This window comes from Mustelus asterias, unplaced genomic scaffold (assembly GCF_964213995.1).
Source record: "Mustelus asterias unplaced genomic scaffold, sMusAst1.hap1.1 HAP1_SCAFFOLD_4445, whole genome shotgun sequence".
Lineage (NCBI taxonomy): Eukaryota > Metazoa > Chordata > Chondrichthyes > Carcharhiniformes > Triakidae > Mustelus > Mustelus asterias.
Genome location: NW_027594388.1, coordinates 1 through 15,482, shown reverse-complemented (window position 1 = coordinate 15,482; position 15,482 = coordinate 1). Strand labels below are relative to the sequence as shown.

Here is a 15,482-nt window from a genome sequence, read left to right as displayed (position 1 = left end):
TCCCTCTCTCTCTCTGGGGGAGTATATCTGACTGTCTCTCTATCCCTCTCTCTCTCTCTGGGGGAGTATATCTGACTGTCTCTCTATCCCTCTCTCTCTCTGGGAGAGTATATCTGACTGTCTCTCTATCCCTCTCTCTCTCTCTGGGAGAGTATATCTGACTGTCTCTCTATCCCTCTCTCTCTCTCTGGGGGAGTATATCTGACTGTCTCTCTATCCCTCTCTCTCTCTCTGGGGGAGTATATCTGACTGTCTCTCTATCCCTCTCTCTCTCTCTGGGGGAGTATATCTGACTGTCTCTCTATCCCTCTCTCTCTCTGGGAGAGTATATCTGACTGTCTCTCTATCCCTCTCTCTCTCTGGGGGAGTATATCTGACTGTCTCTCTATCCCTCTCTCTCTCTGGGAGAGTATATCTGACTGTCTCTCTATCCCTCTCTCTCTCTCTGGGAGAGTATATCTGACTGTCTCTCTATCCCTCTCTCTCTCTGGGAGAGTATATCTGACTGTCTCTCTATCCCTCTCTCTCTGGGAGAGTATATCTGACTGTCTCTCTATCCCTCTCTCTCTCTGGGAGAGTATATCTGACTGTCTCTCTATCCCTCTCTCTCTCTGGGAGAGTATATCTGACTGTCTCTCTATCCCTCTCTCTCTCTCTGGGAGAGTATATCTGACTGTCTCTCTATCCCTCTCTCTCTCTCTGGGAGAGTATATCTGACTGTCTCTCTATCCTCTCTCTCTCTCTGGGAGAGTATATCTGACTGTCTCTCTATCCCTCTCTCTCTCTCTGTGAGAGTATATCTGACTGTCTCTCTATCTCTCTCTCTCTCTCTGTGAGAGTATATCTGACTGTCTCTCTATCCCTCTCTCTCTCTCTGTGAGAGTATATCTGACTGTCTCTCTATCTCTCTCTCTCTCTGGGAGAGTATATCTGACTGTCTCTCTATCTCTCTCTCTCTCTCTGTGAGAGTATATCTGACTGTCTCTCTATCTCTCTCTCTCTCTCTGTGAGAGTATATCTGACTGTCTCTCTATCTCTCTCTCTCTCTCTGTGAGAGTATATCTGACTGTCTCTCTATCCCTCTCTCTCTCTCTGGGGGAGTATATCTGACTGTCTCTCTATCCCTCTCTCTCTCTGGGAGAGTATATCTGACTGTCTCTCTATCCCTCTCTCTCTCTGGGAGAGTATATCTGACTGTCTCTCTATCTCTCTCTCTCTCTGGGAGAGTATATCTGACTGTCTCTCTATCCCTCTCTCTCTCTCTGGGAGAGTATATCTGACTGTCTCTCTATCCTCTCTCTCTCTCTGGGGGAGTATATCTGACTGTCTCTCTATCCCTCTCTCTCTCTCTGGGGGAGTATATCTGACTGTCTCTCTATCCCTCTCTCTCTCTCTGTGAGAGTATATCTGACTGTCTCTCTATCCCTCTCTCTCTCTGGGGGAGTATATCTGACTGTCTCTCTATCCCTCTCTCTCTCTCTGGGGGAGTATATCTGACTGTCTCTCTATCCCTCTCTCTCTCTGGGAGAGTATATCTGACTGTCTCTCTATCCCTCTCTCTCTCTCTGGGAGAGTATATCTGACTGTCTCTCTATCCCTCTCTCTCTCTCTGGGGGAGTATATCTGACTGTCTCTCTATCCCTCTCTCTCTCTCTCTGGGGGAGTATATCTGACTGTCTCTCTATCCCTCTCTCTCTCTCTGGGGGAGTATATCTGACTGTCTCTCTATCCCTCTCTCTCTCTGGGAGAGTATATCTGACTGTCTCTCTATCCCTCTCTCTCTCTGGGGGAGTATATCTGACTGTCTCTCTATCCCTCTCTCTCTCTGGGAGAGTATATCTGACTGTCTCTCTATCCCTCTCTCTCTCTCTGGGAGAGTATATCTGACTGTCTCTCTATCCCTCTCTCTCTCTCTGGGAGAGTATATCTGACTGTCTCTCTATCCTCTCTCTCTCTCTGGGAGAGTATATCTGACTGTCTCTCTATCCCTCTCTCTCTCTCTGGGAGAGTATATCTGACTGTCTCTCTATCCTCTCTCTCTCTCTGGGGGAGTATATCTGACTGTCTCTCTATCCCTCTCTCTCTCTCTGGGGGAGTATATCTGACTGTCTCTCTATCCCTCTCTCTCTCTCTGTGAGAGTATATCTGACTGTCTCTCTATCCCTCTCTCTCTCTGGGGGAGTATATCTGACTGTCTCTCTATCCCTCTCTCTCTCTCTGGGGGAGTATATCTGACTGTCTCTCTATCCCTCTCTCTCTCTCCTGGAGAGTATATCTGACTGTCTCTCTATCCCTCTCTCTCTCTGGGGGAGTATATCTGACTGTCTCTCTATCCCTCTCTCTCTCTGTGAGAGTATATCTGACTGTCTCTCTATCCCTCTCTCTCTCTCTCTGAGAGTATATCTGACTGTCTCTCTATCCCTCTCTCTCTCTCTGGGAGAGTATATCTGACTGTCTCTCTATCCCTCTCTCTCTCTCTGGGGGAGTATATCTGACTGTCTCTCTATCCTCTCTCTCTCTCTGGGAGAGTATATCTGACTGTCTCTCTATCCCTCTCTCTCTCTCTGGGAGAGTATATCTGACTGTCTCTCTATCCCTCTCTCTCTCTCTGGGAGAGTATATCTGACTGTCTCTCTATCCCTCTCTCTCTCTCTGGGAGAGTATATCTGACTGTCTCTCTATCCCTCTCTCTCTCTCTGGGGGAGTATATCTGACTGTCTCTCTATCTCTCTCTCTCTCTCTGGGGGAGTATATCTGACTGTCTCTCTATCCCTCTCTCTCTCTCTGGGGGAGTATATCTGACTGTCTCTCTATCCCTCTCTCTCTCTCTGTGAGAGTATATCTGACTGTCTCTCTATCCCTCTCTCTCTCTGGGGGAGTATATCTGACTGTCTCTCTATCCCTCTCTCTCTCTCTGGGAGAGTATATCTGACTGTCTCTCTATCCCTCTCTCTCTCTCTGGGGGAGTATATCTGACTGTCTCTCTATCCCTCTCTCTCTCTCTGGGGGAGTATATCTGACTGTCTCTCTATCCCTCTCTCTCTCTCTCTGAGAGTATATCTGACTGTCTCTCTATCCCTCTCTCTCTCTGGGGGAGTATATCTGACTGTCTCTCTATCCCTCTCTCTCTCTCTGGGGGAGTATATCTGACTGTCTCTCTATCTCTCTCTCTCTCTGGGAGAGTATATCTGACTGTCTCTCTATCCCTCTCTCTCTCTCTGGGGGAGTATATCTGACTGTCTCTCTATCCTCTCTCTCTCTCTGTGAGAGTATATCTGACTGTCTCTCTATCCCTCTCTCTCTCTCTGGGGGAGTATATCTGACTGTCTCTCTATCCTCTCTCTCTCTCTGTGAGAGTATATCTGACTGTCTCTCTATCCCTCTCTCTCTCTCTGGGGGAGTATATCTGACTGTCTCTCTATCCCTCTCTCTCTCTGGGGGAGTATATCTGACTGTCTCTCTATCCCTCTCTCTCTCTGGGGAGTATATCTGACTGTCTCTCTATCCCTCTCTCTCTCTGGGAGAGTATATCTGACTGTCTCTCTATCCCTCTCTCTCTCTGGGAGAGTATATCTGACTGTCTCTCTATCCCTCTCTCTCTCTGGGGGAGTATATCTGACTGTCTCTCTATCCCTCTCTCTCTCTCTGGGAGAGTATATCTGACTGTCTCTCTATCCCTCTCTCTCTCTGTGAGAGTATATCTGACTGTCTCTCTATCCCTCTCTCTCTCTGGGGAGTATATCTGACTGTCTCTCTATCCCTCTCTCTCTCTGGGGAGTATATCTGACTGTCTCTCTATCCCTCTCTCTCTGGGAGAGTATATCTGACTGTCTCTCTATCCCTCTCTCTCTCTCTGGGAGAGTATATCTGACTGTCTCTCTATCCCTCTCTCTCTCTGGGGGAGTATATCTGACTGTCTCTCTATCCCTCTCTCTCTCTGGGGGAGTATATCTGACTGTCTCTCTATCCCTCTCTCTCTCTCTGGGGGAGTATATCTGACTGTCTCTCTATCCCTCTCTCTCTCTCTGGGGGAGTATATCTGACTGTCTCTCTATCCCTCTCTCTCTCTCTGGGGGAGTATATCTGACTGTCTCTCTATCCCTCTCTCTCTCTCTGGGAGAGTATATCTGACTGTCTCTCTATCCCTCTCTCTCTCTCTGGGGAGTATATCTGACTGTCTCTCTATCCCTCTCTCTCTCTCTCTGGGAGAGTATATCTGACTGTCTCTCTATCCCTCTCTCTCTCTCTGGGAGAGTATATCTGACTGTCTCTCTATCCCTCTCTCTCTCTGGGGGAGTATATCTGACTGTCTCTCTATCCCTCTCTCTCTCTCTGGGAGAGTATATCTGACTGTCTCTCTATCCCTCTCTCTCTCTCTGGGAGAGTATATCTGACTGTCTCTCTATCCCTCTCTCTCTCTCTGGGAGAGTATATCTGACTGTCTCTCTATCCCTCTCTCTCTCGGGGAGTATATCTGACTGTCTCTCTATCCCTCTCTCTCTCTCTGGGGGAGTATATCTGACTGTCTCTCTATCCCTCTCTCTCTCTCTGGGAGAGTATATCTGACTGTCTCTCTATCCCTCTCTCTCTCTCTGGGGGAGTATATCTGACTGTCTCTCTATCCCTCTCTCTCTCTCTGGGAGAGTATATCTGACTGTCTCTCTATCCCTCTCTCTCTCTCTGGGGGAGTATATCTGACTGTCTCTCTATCCCTCTCTCTCTCTGGGGGAGTATATCTGACTGTCTCTCTATCCCTCTCTCTCTCTCTGGGAGAGTATATCTGACTGTCTCTCTATCCCTCTCTCTCTGGGAGAGTATATCTGACTGTCTCTCTATCCCTCTCTCTCTCTGGGAGAGTATATCTGACTGTCTCTCTATCCCTCTCTCTCTCTGGGGGAGTATATCTGACTGTCTCTCTATCCCTCTCTCTCTCTCTGGGGGAGTATATCTGACTGTCTCTCTATCCCTCTCTCTCTCTCTGGGGGAGTATATCTGACTGTCTCTCTATCCCTCTCTCTCTCTGGGAGAGTATATCTGACTGTCTCTCTATCCCTCTCTCTCTGTTTGGGAGAGTATATCTGACTGTCTCTCTATCCCTCTCTCTCTCTGGGAGAGTATATCTGACTGTCTCTCTATCCCTCTCTCTCTCTGGGGGAGTATATCTGACTGTCTCTCTATCCCTCTCTCTCTCTCTGGGGGAGTATATCTGACTGTCTCTCTATCCCTCTCTCTCTCTCTCTCTGGGGGAGTATATCTGACTGTCTCTCTATCCCTCTCTCTCTCTGGGAGAGTATATCTGACTGTCTCTCTATCCCTCTCTCTCTCTGGGAGAGTATATCTGACTGTCTCTCTATCCCTCTCTCTCTCTGGGAGAGTATATCTGACTGTCTCTCTATCCCTCTCTCTCTCTGGGGGAGTATATCTGACTGTCTCTCTATCCCTCTCTCTCTCTGGGGGAGTATATCTGACTGTCTCTCTATCCCTCTCTCTCTCTCTGGGGGAGTATATCTGACTGTCTCTCTATCCCTCTCTCTCTCTCTGTGAGAGTATATCTGACTGTCTCTCTATCCCTCTCTCTCTCTGGGGGAGTATATCTGACTGTCTCTCTATCCCTCTCTCTCTCTCTGGGGGAGTATATCTGACTGTCTCTCTATCCCTCTCTCTCTCTCTCGGGGAGTATATCTGACTGTCTCTCTATCCCTCTCTCTCTCTGGGGGAGTATATCTGACTGTCTCTCTATCCCTCTCTCTCTCTGGGAGAGTATATCTGACTGTCTCTCTATCCCTCTCTCTCTCTCTGGGAGAGTATATCTGACTGTCTCTCTATCCCTCTCTCTCTCTCTGGGAGAGTATATCTGACTGTCTCTCTATCCCTCTCTCTCTCTCTGGGGGAGTATATCTGACTGTCTCTCTATCCCTCTCTCTCTCTCTTGGGAGAGTATATCTGACTGTCTCTCTATCCCTCTCTCTCTCTGGGAGAGTATATCTGACTGTCTCTCTATCCCTCTCTCTCTCTCTGGGAGAGTATATCTGACTGTCTCTCTATCCCTCTCTCTCTCTCTGGGGGAGTATATCTGACTGTCTCTCTATCCCTCTCTCTCTCTGGGGGAGTATATCTGACTGTCTCTCTATCCTCTCTCTCTCTCTGGGGAGAGTATATCTGACTGTCTCTCTATCCCTCTCTCTCTCTCTGGGAGAGTATATCTGACTGTCTCTCTATCCCTCTCTCTCTCTCTGGGAGAGTATATCTGACTGTCTCTCTATCCCTCTCTCTCTCTGGGGGAGTATATCTGACTGTCTCTCTATCCCTCTCTCTCTCTCTGGGAGAGTATATCTGACTGTCTCTCTATCCCTCTCTCTCTCTCTGGGGGAGTATATCTGACTGTCTCTCTATCCCTCTCTCTCTCTCTGGGGGAGTATATCTGACTGTCTCTCTATCCCTCTCTCTCTCTCTGGAGAGTATATCTGACTGTCTCTCTATCCCTCTCTCTCTCTGGGGGAGTATATCTGACTGTCTCTCTATCCCTCTCTCTCTCTCTGGGGGAGTATATCTGACTGTCTCTCTATCCTCTCTCTCTCTGGGAGAGTATATCTGACTGTCTCTCTATCCCTCTCTCTCTCTGGGGGAGTATATCTGACTGTCTCTCTATCCCTCTCCTCTCTCTGGGGAGTATATCTGACTGTCTCTCTATCCCTCTCTCTCTCTCTGGGGGAGTATATCTGACTGTCTCTCTATCCCTCTCTCTCTCTCTTGGGAGAGTATATCTGACTGTCTCTCTATCCCTCTCTCTCTCTGGGGGAGTATATCTGACTGTCTCTCTATCCCTCTCTCTCTCTGGGGGAGTATATCTGACTGTCTCTCTATCCCTCTCTCTCTCTGGGAGAGTATATCTGACTGTCTCTCTATCCCTCTCTCTCTCTCTGGGAGAGTATATCTGACTGTCTCTCTATCCCTCTCTCTCTCTGGGGGAGTATATCTGACTGTCTCTCTATCCCTCTCTCTCTCTCTGGGAGAGTATATCTGACTGTCTCTCCTTCTCTCTCTCTTCTTGGGAGAGTATATCTGACTGTCTCTCTATCCCTCTCTCTCTCTGGGGGAGTATATCTGACTGTCTCTCTATCCCTCTCTCTCTCTGGGGAGTATATCTGACTGTCTCTCTATCCTCTCTCTCTCGGGAGAGTATATCTGACTGTCTCTCTATCCCTCTCTCTCTCTCTGGGGGAGTATATCTGACTGTCTCTCTATCCCTCTCTCTCTCTGGGGAGTATATCTGACTGTCTCTCTATCCCTCTCTCTCTCTGGGGGAGTATATCTGACTGTCTCTCTATCCCTCTCTCTCTCTCTGGGAGAGTATATCTGACTGTCTCTCTATCCCTCTCTCTCTCTCTGGGAGAGTATATCTGACTGTCTCTCTATCCCTCTCTCTCTCTCTGGGGGAGTATATCTGACTGTCTCTCTATCCCTCTCTCTCTCTCTGGGAGAGTATATCTGACTGTCTCTCTATCCCTCTCTCTCTCTCTGGGAGAGTATATCTGACTGTCTCTCTATCCCTCTCTCTCTCTCTGGGAGAGTATATCTGACTGTCTCTCTATCCCTCTCTCTCTCTCTGGGAGAGTATATCTGACTGTCTCTCTATCCCTCTCTCTCTCTGGGAGAGTATATCTGACTGTCTCTCTATCCCTCTCTCTCTCTGGGAGAGTATATCTGACTGTCTCTCTATCCCTCTCTCTCTCTCTGGGAGAGTATATCTGACTGTCTCTCTATCCCTCTCTCTCTCTCTGGGAGAGTATATCTGACTGTCTCTCTATCCCTCTCTCTCTCTCTGGGAGAGTATATCTGACTGTCTCTCTATCCCTCTCTCTCTCTGGGAGAGTATATCTGACTGTCTCTCTATCCCTCTCTCTCTCTGGGGAGAGTATATCTGACTGTCTCTCTATCCCTCTCTCTCTCTGGGGGAGTATATCTGACTGTCTCTCTATCCCTCTCTCTCTCTCTGGGGGAGTATATCTGACTGTCTCTCTATCCCTCTCTCTCTCTCTGGGGAGAGTATATCTGACTGTCTCTCTATCCCTCTCTCTCTCTCTGGGAGAGTATATCTGACTGTCTCTCTATCCCTCTCTCTCTCTGGGAGAGTATATCTGGACTGTCTCTCTATCCCTCTCTCTCTCTGGGGAGAGTATATCTGACTGTCTCTCTATCCCTCTCTCTCTCTCTGGGGAGAGTATATCTGACTGTCTCTCTATCCCCTCTCTCTCTCTCTGGGGGAGTATATCTGACTGTCTCTCTATCCCTCTCTCTCTCTCTGGGGGAGTATATCTGACTGTCTCTCTATCCCTCTCTCTCTCTCTGGGAGAGTATATCTGACTGTCTCTCTATCCCTCTCTCTCTCTCTGGGGGAGTATATCTGACTGTCTCTCTATCCCCTCTCTCTCTCTCTGGGGAGTATATCTGACTGTCTCTCTATCCCTCTCTCTCTCTCTGGGAGAGTATATCTGACTGTCTCTCTATCCCCTCTCTCTCTGGGAGAGTATATCTGACTGTCTCTCTATCCCTCTCTCTCTGGGAGAGTATATCTGACTGTCTCTCTATCCCTCTCTCTCTCTCTGGGAGAGTATATCTGACTGTCTCTATATCCTCTCTCTCTCTGGGGGAGTATATCTGACTGTCTCTCTATCCCTCTCTCTCTCTCTGGGAGAGTATATCTGACTGTCTCTCTATCCCTCTCTCTCTGGGAGAGTATATCTGACTGTCTCTCTATCCCTCTCTCTCTCTGGGAGAGTATATCTGACTGTCTCTCTATCCCTCTCTCTCTCTCTGGGGGAGTATATCTGACTGTCTCTCTATCCCTCTCTCTCTCTGGGGGAGTATATCTGACTGTCTCTCTATCCCTCTCTCTCTCTCTGGGGGAGTATATCTGACTGTCTCTCTATCCCTCTCTCTCTCTGGGGGAGTATATCTGACTGTCTCTCTATCCCTCTCTCTCTCTGGGGGAGTATATCTGACTGTCTCTCTATCCCTCTCTCTCTCTCTGGGAGAGTATATCTGACTGTCTCTCTATCCCTCTCTCTCTCGGGAGAGTATATCTGACTGTCTCTCTATCCCTCTCTCTCTCTCTGGGAGAGTATATCTGACTGTCTCTCTATCCCTCTCTCTCTCTGGGGGAGTATATCTGACTGTCTCTCTATCCTCTCTCTCTCTCTGGGGAGTATATCTGACTGTCTCTCTATCCCTCTCTCTCTCTCTGGGGGAGTATATCTGACTGTCTCTCTATCCCTCTCTCTCTCTGGGAGAGTATATCTGACTGTCTCTCTATCCCTCTCTCTCTCTGGGGGAGTATATCTGACTGTCTCTCTATCCCTCTCTCTCTCTGGGAGAGTATATCTGACTGTCTCTCTATCCCTCTCTCTCTCTCTGGGGGAGTATATCTGACTGTCTCTCTATCCCTCTCTCTCTCTGGGAGAGTATATCTGACTGTCTCTCTATCCCTCTCTCTCTCTGGGGGAGTATATCTGACTGTCTCTCTATCCCTCTCTCTCTCTGGGAGAGTATATCTGACTGTCTCTCTATCCCTCTCTCTCTCTCTGGGGGAGTATATCTGACTGTCTCTCTATCCCTCTCTCTCTCTGTGAGAGTATATCTGACTGTCTCTCTATCCCTCTCTCTCTCTGTGAGAGTATATCTGACTGTCTCTCTATCCCTCTCTCTCTCTCTGGGAGAGTATATCTGACTGTCTCTCTATCCCTCTCTCTCTCTCTGTGAGAGTATATCTGACTGTCTCTCTATCCCTCTCTCTCTCTGGGAGAGTATATCTGACTGTCTCTCTATCCCTCTCTCTCTCTCTGGGAGAGTATATCTGACTGTCTCTCTATCCCTCTCTCTCTCTCTGGGGGAGTATATCTGACTGTCTCTCTATCCCTCTCTCTCTCTCTGGGGGAGTATATCTGACTGTCTCTCTATCCCTCTCTCTCTCTCTGGGGAGTATATCTGACTGTCTCTCTATCCTCTCTCTCTCTCTGGGAGAGTATATCTGACTGTCTCTCTATCCCTCTCTCTCTCTCTGGGGGAGTATATCTGACTGTCTCTCTATCCCTCTCTCTCTCTGGGGGAGTATATCTGACTGTCTCTCTATCCCTCTCTCTCTCTCTGGGGGAGTATATCTGACTGTCTCTCTATCCCTCTCTCTCTCTCTGTGAGAGTATATCTGACTGTCTCTCTATCCCTCTCTCTCTCTCTGGGGGAGTATATCTGACTGTCTCTCTATCTCTCTCTCTCTCTGGGGGAGTATATCTGACTGTCTCTCTATCCCTCTCTCTGGGAGAGTATATCTGACTGTCTCTCTATCTCTCTCTCTCTCTCTGTGAGAGTATATCTGACTGTCTCTCTATCCCTCTCTCTGGGGGAGTATATCTGACTGTCTCTCTATCCCTCTCTCTCTCTCTGTGAGAGTATATCTGACTGTCTCTCTATCCCTCTCTCTCTCTCTGGGGGAGTATATCTGACTGTCTCTCTATCTCTCTCTCTCTCTGGGGGAGTATATCTGACTGTCTCTCTATCCCTCTCTCTCTCTGGGAGAGTATATCTGACTGTCTCTCGATCTCTCTCTCTCTCTCTGGGGGAGTATATCTGACTGTCTCTCTATCCCTCTCTCTCTCTCTGGGAGAGTATATCTGACTGTCTCTCTATCCCTCTCTCTCTCTCTGGGGGAGTATATCTGACTGTCTCTCTATCCCTCTCTCTCTCTCTGGGGGAGTATATCTGACTGTCTCTCTATCCCTCTCTCTGGGAGAGTATATCTGACTGTCTCTCTATCTCTCTCTCTCTCTGGGAGAGTATATCTGACTGTCTCTCTATCCCTCTCTCTCTCTCTGGGGGAGTATATCTGACTGTCTCTCTATCCCTCTCTCTGGGAGAGTATATCTGACTGTCTCTCTATCTCTCTCTCTCTCTGGGAGAGTATATCTGACTGTCTCTCTATCCCTCTCTCTGGGGGAGTATATCTGACTGTCTCTCTATCCCTCTCTCTCTCTCTGTGAGAGTATATCTGACTGTCTCTCTATCCCTCTCTCTCTCTGTGAGAGTATATCTGACTGTCTCTCTATCCCTCTCTCTCTCTGTGAGAGTATATCTGACTGTCTCTCTATCCCTCTCTCTCTCTCTGGGAGAGTATATCTGACTGTCTCTCTATCCCTCTCTCTCTCTGGGAGAGTATATCTGACTGTCTCTCTATCCCTCTCTCTCTCTGGGAGAGTATATCTGACTGTCTCTCTATCCCTCTCTCTCTCTGGGAGAGTATATCTGACTGTCTCTCTATCCCTCTCTCTCTCTGTGAGAGTATATCTGACTGTCTCTCTATCCCTCTCTCTCTCTCTGGGAGAGTATATCTGACTGTCTCTCTATCCCTCTCTCTCTCTCTGGGGGAGTATATCTGACTGTCTCTCTATCCCTCTCTCTGGGAGAGTATATCTGACTGTCTCTCTATCCCTCTCTCTCTCTCTGGGGGAGTATATCTGACTGTCTCTCTATCCCTCTCTCTCTCTGGGGGAGTATATCTGACTGTCTCTCTATCCCTCTCTCTCTCTCTGGGGGAGTATATCTGACTGTCTCTCTATCCCTCTCTCTGGGAGAGTATATCTGACTGTCTCTCTATCCCTCTCTCTCTCTCTGGGGGAGTATATCTGACTGTCTCTCTATCCCTCTCTCTCTCTGGGGGAGTATATCTGACTGTCTCGGCACGGTAGCACAGTGGTTAGCACTGCTGCTTCACAGCTCCAGGGTCCTGGGTTCGATTCCTGGCTCAGGTCACTGTCTGTGTGGAGTTTGCACATTCTCCTCGTGTCTGCGTGGGTTTCCTCCGGGTGCTCCGGTTTCCTCCCACAGTCCAAAGATGTGCGGGTTAGGTTGATTGGCCAGGTTAAAAATTGTCCCTTAGAGTCCTGAGATGCATAGGTTAGAGGGATTAGCGGGTAAATATGTGGGGGGAGGGCCTGGGTGGGATTGTGGTCGGTGCAGACTCGATGGGCCGAATGGCCTCCTTCTGCACTGTAGGGTTTCTATGATTTCTATGATTTCTATGATCCCTCTCTCTCTCTCTGGGGGAGTATATCTGACTGTCTCTCTATCCCTCTCTCTCTCTCTGGGGGAGTATATCTGACTGTCTCTCTATCCCTCTCTCTCTCTGTGAGAGTATATCTGACTGTCTCTCTATCCCTCTCTCTCTCTCTGGGAGAGTATATCTGACTGTCTCTCTATCCCTCTCTCTGGGAGAGTATATCTGACTGTCTCTCTATCCCTCTCTCTCTCTCTGGGAGAGTATATCTGACTGTCTCTCTATCCCTCTCTCTCTGTGAGAGTATATCTGACTGTCTCTCTATCCCTCTCTCTCTCTCTGGGAGAGTATATCTGACTGTCTCTCTATCCCTCTCTCTCTCTGGGAGAGTATATCTGACTGTCTCTCTATCCCTCTCTCTCTCTGGGGGAGTATATCTGACTGTCTCTCTATCCCTCTCTCTCTCTCTGGGAGAGTATATCTGACTGTCTCTCTATCCCTCTCTCTCTCTCTGGGAGAGTATATCTGACTGTCTCTCTCGTGAGAGTATATTTGACCTTCTCTCTCTCTTTGTGAGAGTCTATCTGACTGTGCAGGTGCATATTGTGAAGAGACCACACACCTTTAATTAAATTGCCATGTGATCTATGATTGAAATTTGTGGAAGTCTCCATGGTAACTGATGCAAGAAATAGAAGATTCCTGGTGAGATGGGGAGAGTGCAGAGAGTGGGGGAAGGATGTAAACTCCATCTCATACTCCGCCTCCATTGATCCCCACTCCCTGTCAGTGGTCCTGAGCAGCAAGAGAAATCATTCCAGCAATGTTGCTCATGGAGCAGAGAAAGGTCGAGTGGAGAGGGGATTGAGAGAGATGAGAAGGGGAGGAAGAGGTGGGAAAGGTGTGGGAACTGGGGAGGGAATTGAGGGAGGGGAATGGGGGAGGGAATTGAGGGAGGGGAATGGGGGAGGGGATTGAGGTAGGGGAATGGGGGGGGAGGGGAGTTTGGTAGGAGGGAGAGGAATGGGGGAGCTGGGTCTTGTTCAAATTGCTCTTTTGCTTTTCCAGGTCCTAGAGATGGAAAATCAGCCAGAGACTGAGAAAGTGTAACCCCTAAACTGCCAGAACACACCCACCACACCCACACACCCCACACATACAAGCACGCACGCGCACACACACCCAACTCCACATACCCCCAACCGCTCACACACAAACACACCCAATCCCTGACACGGATACACACCCGCACGCACTCCCCCGCACGCACTCCCCGGCACGCACAACCCCCCGCGCACAGACGCACTCCCCCATATGTGCGCGCACACACACGTGCACACCCCCCCACGCTCACAAGCACATACACACCAACACCACAAAGCTCCCAACCGCACACACCCCCAAACCACCCCACATACACCCAAACCCCCACACATGCACCCAAACCCCCACACACACACCCACACTTCCGCACACACACACACTCCCGCACACACACACTCAAACTCACACACGCGCTCTCACACATACCCACACACACCCTCAATCTAGACACACCCCAAACCCCACATACACACACACACGCGCGCGCACCCACCCATATACACACACAGCCCCATACCGCAAGGTGTACTATGGTTGGGGAGAAGGCCCCTGCCTACCCAGATGCCCAGATGCCTCTGCGGAAAGCGGCTGTGAGGAAGGAAGGTGGGGAGGAGCGGGCAGTTGGAGGTTGGGGTCGAGTTCGGAGGCGGAAGCAGCGATACGTGGAGAAGGATGGAAAGTGTAATGTGGAGCATGGCAACGTGATGGAGACATACCGCTACCTGACTGATATCTACACCACCCTGGTGGACCTGCGCTGGCGTTTCAGCCTCCTGGTCTTTGTCCTAGCTTACACCCTGACCTGGCTGTCCTTTGGCATGGTCTGGTGGTCTATCGCTTATTACCGTGGTGATCTGGAACACCTGGAGGACAAGAACTGGACCCCCTGTGTCAACAACCTGAATGGATTTGTTTCTGCCTTTCTCTTCTCTATTGAGACAGAAACCACCATTGGATACGGTTACCGAGTGATCACTGACAGCTGTCCTGAGGGCATCGCTCTGCTCCTCCTCCAGGCTATCCTAGGCTCCATGGTGAATGCCTTCATGGTGGGCTGTATGTTTGTCAAGATCTCTCAGCCTAACAAGCGAGCCGAGACTCTAGTCTTCTCTGAGCGGGCTGTTATCTCCCTCCGGGATGACCACCTCTGCCTGATGTTCAGAGTGGGAGACCTGAGGAGCTCCCACATTGTTGAGGCCTCCATTCGAGCCAAGCTCATCCGCTCCAAACAAACAGTGGAGGGAGAGTTCATCCCTCTGGATCAGACCGACATCAGCGTGGGCTTCGAGACAGGAGATGATCGCCTCTTTCTCGTCTCACCGCTCATCATCTGCCATGAGATTGATCAGCGCAGCCCCTTCTGGGAACTCTCCAAACACCAGCTGGAAAAGGAGGACCTGGAAATTGTGGTTATCCTCGAGGGAATGGTCGAGGCAACAGGTACAGCACTAGCATCTCTCTGTCTCTCCCTCTATCTCTCGCTCTCGGTGTCTCTGTCTATCTTTGTCTTTCTCTCCCTCACTCTGGCTCTGTGCTGAACTTTCCCAAAAAAATTCCAAGGACGCCATTTTCCCATCTCGCCTGCCACGGCAATTGGAGTGGACGGGACTCGGACAATGCAAAGCTGCATTGCCAACGGGTGGGATTTTACAGTCTTGGGGCCTCTCTCTCTCACCCTCTGTTTCTCTCTCTCTTTCTTTCATCCTCTGTGTCTCTCTTTCCATCTCTGTCCGTCTCTCTCTCTCGCCCTCTGTCTCTCTCGCCCTCTGTCTCTCCCTCTCGCCCTCTGTCTCTCCTTCTCGCCCTCTGTCTCTCCTTCTCGCCCTCTGTCTCTCCTTCTCGCCCTCTGTCTCTCTCTCTCCCTGTCTCTCTCTCTCTCTCTCTCCCTCCCTCTGTCTCTCTCTCTCTCTCCCTCTGTCTCTCTCTCTCTCCCCCTCTGTCTCTCTCTCTCCCTCTGTCTCTCTCCCTCTACCTCTGTCTCTCTCTCTCTCTCCCTCTCTCTCCCTCCCTCTGTCTCTCTCCCCCTCTCTCCCTCTGTCTCTCTCTCTCTCCCTCCCTCTGTCTCTCTCACCCTCTTTGTCTCTCTCCCTCCCTCTGTCTCTCTCCCCCTCTCTCCCTCTGTCTCTCTCTCTCTCCCTCCCTCTGTCTCTCTCACCCTCTTTGTCTCTCTCTCTCTCCCCCTCTGTCTGTCTCTCTCTCTCTCTCTCCCTCTGTCACTCTCTCTCTCTCCCTCTGTCCCCTCTCTCTCTATCCCTCCCTCTGTCTCTCTCTCCCTCTGTCCCTCTCCCTCCCTCTCCCACCCCCTCCCGCCCTCCCCCTCCCTCCCCCTCCC

At 49.7% G+C, this 15,482-nt stretch overlaps 1 pseudogene; it reads left to right on the top strand.

Annotated features, from left to right (window-relative positions):
* Positions 1–13,654: 13,654 nt before the first annotated feature.
* On the top strand, positions 13,655–14,688 carry LOC144491104 (G protein-activated inward rectifier potassium channel 2 pseudogene; annotated as a pseudogene).
* The last annotated feature ends 794 nt before the right edge of the window (positions 14,689–15,482 follow it).